Below are 7,927 nucleotides of genomic sequence, written 5' to 3' on the forward strand. Positions count from 1 at the left end.
AGCATATATAAGGGTCTTGCTTTTGTATCCATTCATCCAGTCTGTGTCTTTTCCTTGGAGCATTTAATCCATTTGTGTTTAATTATTGATACATATGCTTTTTGGTTTGTTTTGTTTTGTTTTTTTGTGGTACGCGGGCCTCTCACTGTTGTGGCCTCTCCTGTTGCGGAGCACAGGCTCTGGACGCGCAGGCTCAGCGGCCATGGCTCATGGGCCCAGCCGCTCCGTGGCATGTAGGATCTTCCCAGACTGGGGCACGAACCCGTGTCCCCTGCATTGGCAGGCAGACTCTCAACCACTGCGCCACCAGGGAAGCTCTCTTTGGGATTTTTAGGGTTACAAAATATGGCAGGAATGGAAAGGGAGGGGAAAAAATGGTCCCTATTAAGGCCAGGAGAAGAATTTAGGGAAAATCTGGAAGACAGAGGAATGAGAACAGCTGTGATGTATGAGGAATATAAATAGAAGTGGGAAAGGAAACTTTTAGATAGATCACTGTAATATTAAATCCCCTTCATGGTATTTGGGGGAGAAATGCAAAAAAGCACCTGAATTATTTTGAAATTGCTTTTTTTTTTTTTTTTGTGGTATGCGGGCCTCTCACTGCTGTGGCCTCTCCCGTTGCGGAGCACAGGCTCCGGACGCGCAGGCTCAGCGGCCATGGCTCACGGGCCCAGCCGCTCCACGGCATGTGGGATCTTCCCAGACCGGGGCGCGAACCCGTGTCCCCTGCATCGGCAGGCAGACTCTCAACCACTGCGCCACCAGGGAAGCCCTGAAATTGCTTTTTGATTAATGAATAATTTATTTGGTAGCAATATATCTTTGAGCCACAGTGGGTCATGGATTTACATGTGCAACAAGATGTTAAACCTGAAGTTTTGACTGAGACACCATGTATCAGATACCAAAGTAAATGGAGAGACAGAATACCATGCAGGAAGGTATAAGCAGGTTTACAAAACCCAGTTAAATGAGTAATGCCTATCAAAAGTACAAAAGGGTTTGGGAGGTTGAAGATTAGAAAGGGCTTCGGAAAAGGTTTCTGTATTGAAGTTCCCATCTATCCCCAAGGGGTATAGGTGAGTGGTGCTACCTTCACACCTCAAGCATGGTGTGAGGACCTTTAAGCAGACTGCTTTAAGAGCTAAACAGGTGTTCCCTAGTTGGAGGGGTATGTGTTGATTGGTGTGGAGAATGATAAATCGAATGGGTGAAAGACCAGACTGTACTGGAAGCCTGCTTACCTCCCTAATGAGGGTAAATGATGTATGAGTGCTGCCAAGGACCACATGTAGGTCACAACATGGAGAGGGATCAGGCCTGGAGCCCTTCTAAATTCTGACCAAAGAGGATCTCCTAGAAGGATGATGGGAACCCTACTGAAAATCTGACCAAAAGACACCACAGGAAAACCAGACGCTGAGGGTATGATATACATCACCTGCACCGTGAGAAGTGCCAGCAGCGGTGCCTCTGAAGAAACCAGGAGAAAGGCTCACAGAGAGTCAGCCATAATGACCTATGAGACCCAGAAAGTTCTAGTCCATTCATCCATTCAACAATAAATATTTATTAAGCACCTACTACATGCCGGATGATGTTCTAGGCCCTCTAGCATATGTCAGTGAACTACTGTGGAGCCTGCATCCTTTAAAGAAGCAGTGGGGGAGGGAAGACAAACAATAATAAATATGTAAATTACAGAATGTGATAGATACTGAAAAGTGCTATTGGGAGAATGAGAAGCTGGATAAGATGGGAGTTAAATATATTTAAATGTACAATACATATAAAAATTTTATATTTTTAAAAATATTTTTATCAGGGTAAGGACAATGGGAGTTGTAATATTTTTAACTTTAAATTTATAACAATTCCAAACTTATAGAATAGTTATACATTACAGAGAACTCCCATATACCTCCTATGTACATACACATATATATATATATATATATATATGTGTGCATTTACATATTACCTATACATTATCAATATGGCTCACAGATTTTTATTTAAGTAACTATAATTTCATACTATCCTTATTTATATTAAATATCAAATTTTTATTAGCACACCTTTACTTTTTAGTACAACAAAATTTTCCAGGCTGACCTAGGTTTCAGCCATTTTCCCAAGAATCCCTGGTTTCTCCTAGTGGAGAATGGTATTTAGAAATCAAACAATCAGGATCTGGGTCCTAGGTGTGTTCTTTGCTACTTGGATGTCATTACCCTTTCAGCAGACAAAGCTATAAATATATATATGTTTGTATATACACACACATATTCTACGATATGAATATCTGTGTCCCCCTTGCAAATCCATATGTTGAAATCCTAACCTCCAAGACGATGGTATTAGGTTAAGGGGCCTTTGGGGAGTGATTAGGTCATGAGGGTGAAGAGGATACAGTGAGAAATCTAAGACACAGAAGAGGGCCCTCCCCTGACCATGCTGGCACCCTGATCTTGGACTTCCAGCCTCCAGAACCATGAGAACTAAATTTCTATTGTTTTTGTAAGCCACCCAGTCTGTGGTATTTTGCTATAGCAGCCCAAACAGAGCATGTGTGTGTATATATATATATATGTGTGTGTTCACATTTATTTGTATGACTGATAAATGTGTGTTTATCTTCTCTTCCCAAGAGTAAGAAGAGTGAACTTGAGCCAACTATATTCAGTTTATTCTTCCCAGAGTCAGCAATCAAGTAAGTCATTTCACCTTCCCGGGGACAGCATGGGCAGGGACAAAGAGGGAAACTAAGAGCCACAATAGCTGAGCTCCCTCCACCTGGAAGGAAGGGAAGCATGGGGATACCTGTCCTTCCCTAATACTATCTCCCTAGTAAAAATACATCCTTTTTATCTTTTTTTCTCCCCTCCTGCTACTATAAAGTAGCTCTCTTATCAGTACAGTCTCTCCACTTCTTCCATCTACTCTTGGCTGTCCAAGGATTTGCCTCCTTTAGTTATACCATTTCTTACGTCATCAAAATCTCTCCTTATTGCCTTATTTAGGCCACTCATCATCTTCCTGTTGACCCTTTATTTTTCTACTTCCTTCACAGCCAAGCATATCAAAGAGTTGTCTACACACTCTTATGTCTCTACTTCCTCATATTCATACTTCCTGCAATTCTTTCTTCAACCCCCCTTCAATCAAGCATTCTTCCTTCCACGGGGCTCCTCTGAAGCTGCTCGTATTCATGTCCTTTCTCTTTCCAAATCTTAGTTGACCTTTCAGCAACGTTTGCCAGTTGACCACTCCTTCTTCCTCTCTGGCCTTTGTAAATCACTCCTTCTTGGTTTCCCTCTTACCTCACTGGTAATGAATTCTTACCTTCTTCTTGTTTTCCTTTGCCAGCTCCTCCTCCTTTACCAACCTCCAAATGTTGAAGAGCCCAACACTTGGGATCTCTAGCCTGACCTCATTCTGTTCCATCTACATGTGATCTTAAATACCATCCACATGTCTTTCATTTCCAAAAGTGTATCTCAAGCTCAGACCTGAGAGCCAGACTCTTATAGTAACTCTCAGTCTTCTCCTGGGTATCTAAGAGGTATCTCAAAATAAGATGCAGTGGCAGAGACTAGCTAGTTGTTCACCAAATCCTTATTACCTTGAGCTCCCAGTCAAGCATTTCCTAGCTTCCCATGCAGCTGGATGTAGCTCTAGAGCGGGGCAGAGTCACAAGACAGAAAGAGCTTGGATTCATGAATCAATGAACAAAAACATCACTCACTGAATACTCACATTGAACTGTTTTATGAACAAGAAAAGAAAAATCTATTGTGTTCTGCCATTGCTATTTTAAGGTTATTTGTTCAACAACAGTTAGCCTACACAGACTATTACAGATGTCAAAAACTGAACTTGACTCCCCAACCCAAATTCCTTCCCCCACCAATCTTCTCTACCTTGGTAATTCCTTGGTAACTGATGCCTTTCTCCATTATATTACTCAAGACAGAAGCCTTGATATCTTTCTTTTCCTTATCCACACATCCAGCCCACAAACAAGCTCTCTTGGTTCTATCTCTGTATTATTCCAGTTTTGCTAAAATAACTAACAAACTCACAGTGAGTTACAGTAAATATTTATGCCTCACATACAAGTCTGCAGGCTGGCTGTGCTTGTGCTAGGCTTGACTGACCTTGTTTGTGTTCAGCCTAGTTTGGCTCCAGATTGCAAATCAGGTTTGGGTCTGCAAGCCATGTGTCCCATTCTGGGACTCAGAGTGAAGAAGCAATGGCTTCCTGAAACATGCTCTTTTCACATGGGTGGCAGAGCACAAAAGAGACGACAGAAGTTGTCCGTGCCTCCTAAAGCTTCAGGTTGAAATCTCAGTCACGATTCGTAATTATCTTGTTTTTACTGGCAATTTCCCCTATGAAAATGCAGGTTCTGTTCCTGCCTGGTGTCTAGTAGGCATTCAACAAATGTTTATGAAATTGATGTTAAATGAGAGGATTCTGGAAAAGCAGTTTGAGGCTACACTGCTAAAGGATATTGAAATATCATGTAGGAGAGTCTGGACTCCATCCTAAAGACATTAGTCAGTCACCAAAGGAGAGGTCTGCTTTAGAAGGGTAACTATGATGGTAGCTGGGTGATGAATGTCTAAAGAGAAGCAGTTAAAAGGTTACTGTAATTGTCTAGGTTAGAGGAGACTTGAGGCATAAACTAGGGCAGAGGGACTAGAAGGGAGACTGCTTTGAGGTGTTATCAACAAGAATCGGTTAATAACAACAGCATTTATTAAGTGCCTAGAGTAGGCCCAGACTTTATGCTATCTTTACAAAAGCCAAGCAAAATGGGAATTGGTATACTAATTTTGCAGATTAAAAAAAAATTTTCAGAGAACTTATATAATTTCCCCCCAGAATCTCACAGCTAAATAAATGACTATTCTGGAATTCCATTGCAGGACTATCTGATTCCCAAGCCCAGGGAGTGAAAGACAAGGAGTGGTGCTAAGTTTCCAGCTAAGGTAATTACTTAGGATGTCCTTTGCTGAAATACATACAGGTTTGCTGGGAAAGGTAATGAATGTGGTTTTAGTTACCCTGTGGGTTAGAAGCCTGTAATACAGTAGGTGGTTTGCCTGAAACAGAAACTGACTCTGGTTAACTCGCCAAATAGGGTATTTCTTGGAAGGCTATGGGGACTCCCAGAATCATTGGTAGGCTGGAGGGACAGGCTTCATGAAAAGGTCACAAACCCAGGGAGTTCCAGACAGTGAGACAATAAGAACTAGCCATATGTGTATTCATTGAATAGAGAGTTATTGAGTGCATACTCCATGCCAGGCACCTCAGAGCACTGGGGACACAGCAGTGAAGAGTCAATACCGCCACCTTCATGCAACTTACATTCAAATGGGGCACCCAGGTCATAAACAAATCGGTTAATTAAATCCAAAAATATGTCAGATGGTAGAAAATAAAACAAGGAAGGGGGATAAAGAGTGCCTTGAGGAGAGAGAAGTTGCAATTTTCAATGGAGTGGTCAGAAAAGCCCCTCGGAGAGTCCTGGTCCATCCACTGCTGCAGCCACGTGAATGAATGAGAACTCCAAATGTCCCCTTGTTGCTGTTCATTCTCTTGGAAGTAACATCTGATTGGCAAAGGTGAAGGCATGTGCTCACCCCCTTATCTCTTCTGAAATGAGGGAGAGGAAGAATTGCCTTTCAACTTGTATATTTTGATAAGCACTACCTACAAAGAACATACATAAAATGAGGGATTTTCCCAAAAGCGATGAGTGTTTGGCCTCTAAAAACCCAAATAACCACAGGAGTGGATGCAACCAATAAGAGAGTCAAAGAAGAGACTCATCAAAGAGAAGAGTGAGAAGAAAAAATAAAGGATAGCACTTTGGAGAATTTTGAATACGTCTGAAGATGCAGATTGATGAAGAGGAACTAGTAAAGGAGAGCAGAAAGAAAAGAATCTGGAGAGAGCAATGTTTGAGAATCCAAGGATAGAGAGAGCTTACGAGGTCAATGGTGACTTTATGAAGAGGCTTGGAAGAAGACATTGTAAATGGAGAAAGAACCAATGGTGAGTGAAGTAGGGACAGAGTAACCTCTGAGCCAAAGTGTTCTACATCATAATTCATGTTGTTATAAAGGAACTTGCAAAATATATTATCCTGTGTCAAAAGGAATGTAGGACTTCTGTCCTCATTTCATTTGAACTTCACAACAACCTTGTGAGACAGGTCTTATCCTCACTGTGAGATGGAGGAAAATGATATCTAATATTCAGTGTTGGAGATTATAAATCTTTTCCTGGAGTGCATCTTGTTAATAGATATCAAAAGACCTTAAAATGTATGTATTCTCTGAACCAGAAATTCCTCTTTAAGGGTATTTAGCCAAAAGAAATAAGAGCACGCATACAGATTTATCTACAAGGTTATATGTTGCTTGTAATAGTAAAGAATTGAAAACAAGCTAGTTCCAACAAGAGGGGATTGGTATGTACATGCTGTGAAATGATGTGCAATCAGTACCAAATAATGCTACAGAATAAACTGTTCAAGAAAGAAAAAGGGAAATGGTTTATAATTTATGAAATGGAAAAAGCAGACAACAAAAAGTATATACAGTATGATTCCATTTTTGCTTCTTGTGGATTTTTTCCCCATATTTTCCAAAATGTCTGCAATAAACAAATATTACTCTTATAATGAGATTTTTTAAAAGTAAGGTCCTGTGTGGTTAAGTATTTGTCTGTGTCAAACAGGGATAACTGGGAAAGGAGGGGCCAGAATTATGCTCTTGACTCTTCAATCATTCCTTCTACCACCTCAGGCCATGTCTTCTTATATAGAACAGTCAGTAAGTGTCTTCTGACTTGTTGCTATAACAAAAATGCCATAGGATGGGTTACTTAAACAGCAAACATTTATTTCTCCAAATTCTGGAGCCTGGGAAGGCAAAGATCAAGGTGCTGGCAGATTCAGTGTCTGATGAAAGCCTACTTCGTGGTTCATAAATGGCTGTCTTGCCTGTGTCCTCACACAACAGAAGGGCCAAGGGAGCTCTCTGGGGTCTCTTTTATAGGGACACTAATCCCATTGATGAGGGCTCTACCCTCACGAACTAATACCTGGCAAAGGCCCAAGCCATGAATACCAGGGCAGAGGGGATTAGGTTTCAACATATGAAATGAGGTTTGCGTGGGGAGGGGTGGGGGGTGGTAGACAAAGAGTACAACAGAGAACACCGTCAGTCTATAGACGCAAGGGGGAAAAAAATGTCCCTCAATAATGTAAAAATGCTTTCCTACTTTTTCTACTTGCAGTGTTCAGTGAAAACAAGTCCTTTACAATCAACATGCCAGAAACCCTACCATGTAAGGCCTTCTTGTACTGAAAAAGTTAAAAGCGTGAGAATGGTTGGAAGTTGTTTAAACAACAATCATAAAGATTTTAAGAGACCTCAAAATACTTCCGGATGTGTGGATATGACAAATCAACAAAAAGGAACCAACACCCAGCCTACAGCCTTGTAAGATACAGATTCCAGCCTTTCTACACCTCAACCTGGAAGCACAGGCTCTCGTAGAGAGGGGAAGTACTCCCACATAAGAGACACTAGGGGTGGCCCAGATGTGGCAATCCCTAGTAGGATGTGGGGTATCCAGAGGAAAGGGGTGACGGGCGCACTTAAGGCACGTGAAAACTGTAAAGTTTGGTGCCTTCTGCCGTCGGCGGTTCCAAGGCTGAGTTAACGGCACTTAGATGCAAGCTCTACTCCCTCCGGCTCGACCCTAATTGCAGGCCTCACTCAAGACCTCATCGGACTTGGACTAGAGGGCCTAACTGAGGCCTGTATTCGCTATCGAAGATCTGTGGATCCCCGAAGCGGTGCGGTCTAGTTCCCGAAGAGCTGGACCCCGGTGAGCGGGC

This window comes from Delphinus delphis, chromosome 1 (genome assembly GCF_949987515.2).
Source record: "Delphinus delphis chromosome 1, mDelDel1.2, whole genome shotgun sequence".
Taxonomy (NCBI): Eukaryota; Metazoa; Chordata; class Mammalia; order Artiodactyla; family Delphinidae; genus Delphinus; species Delphinus delphis.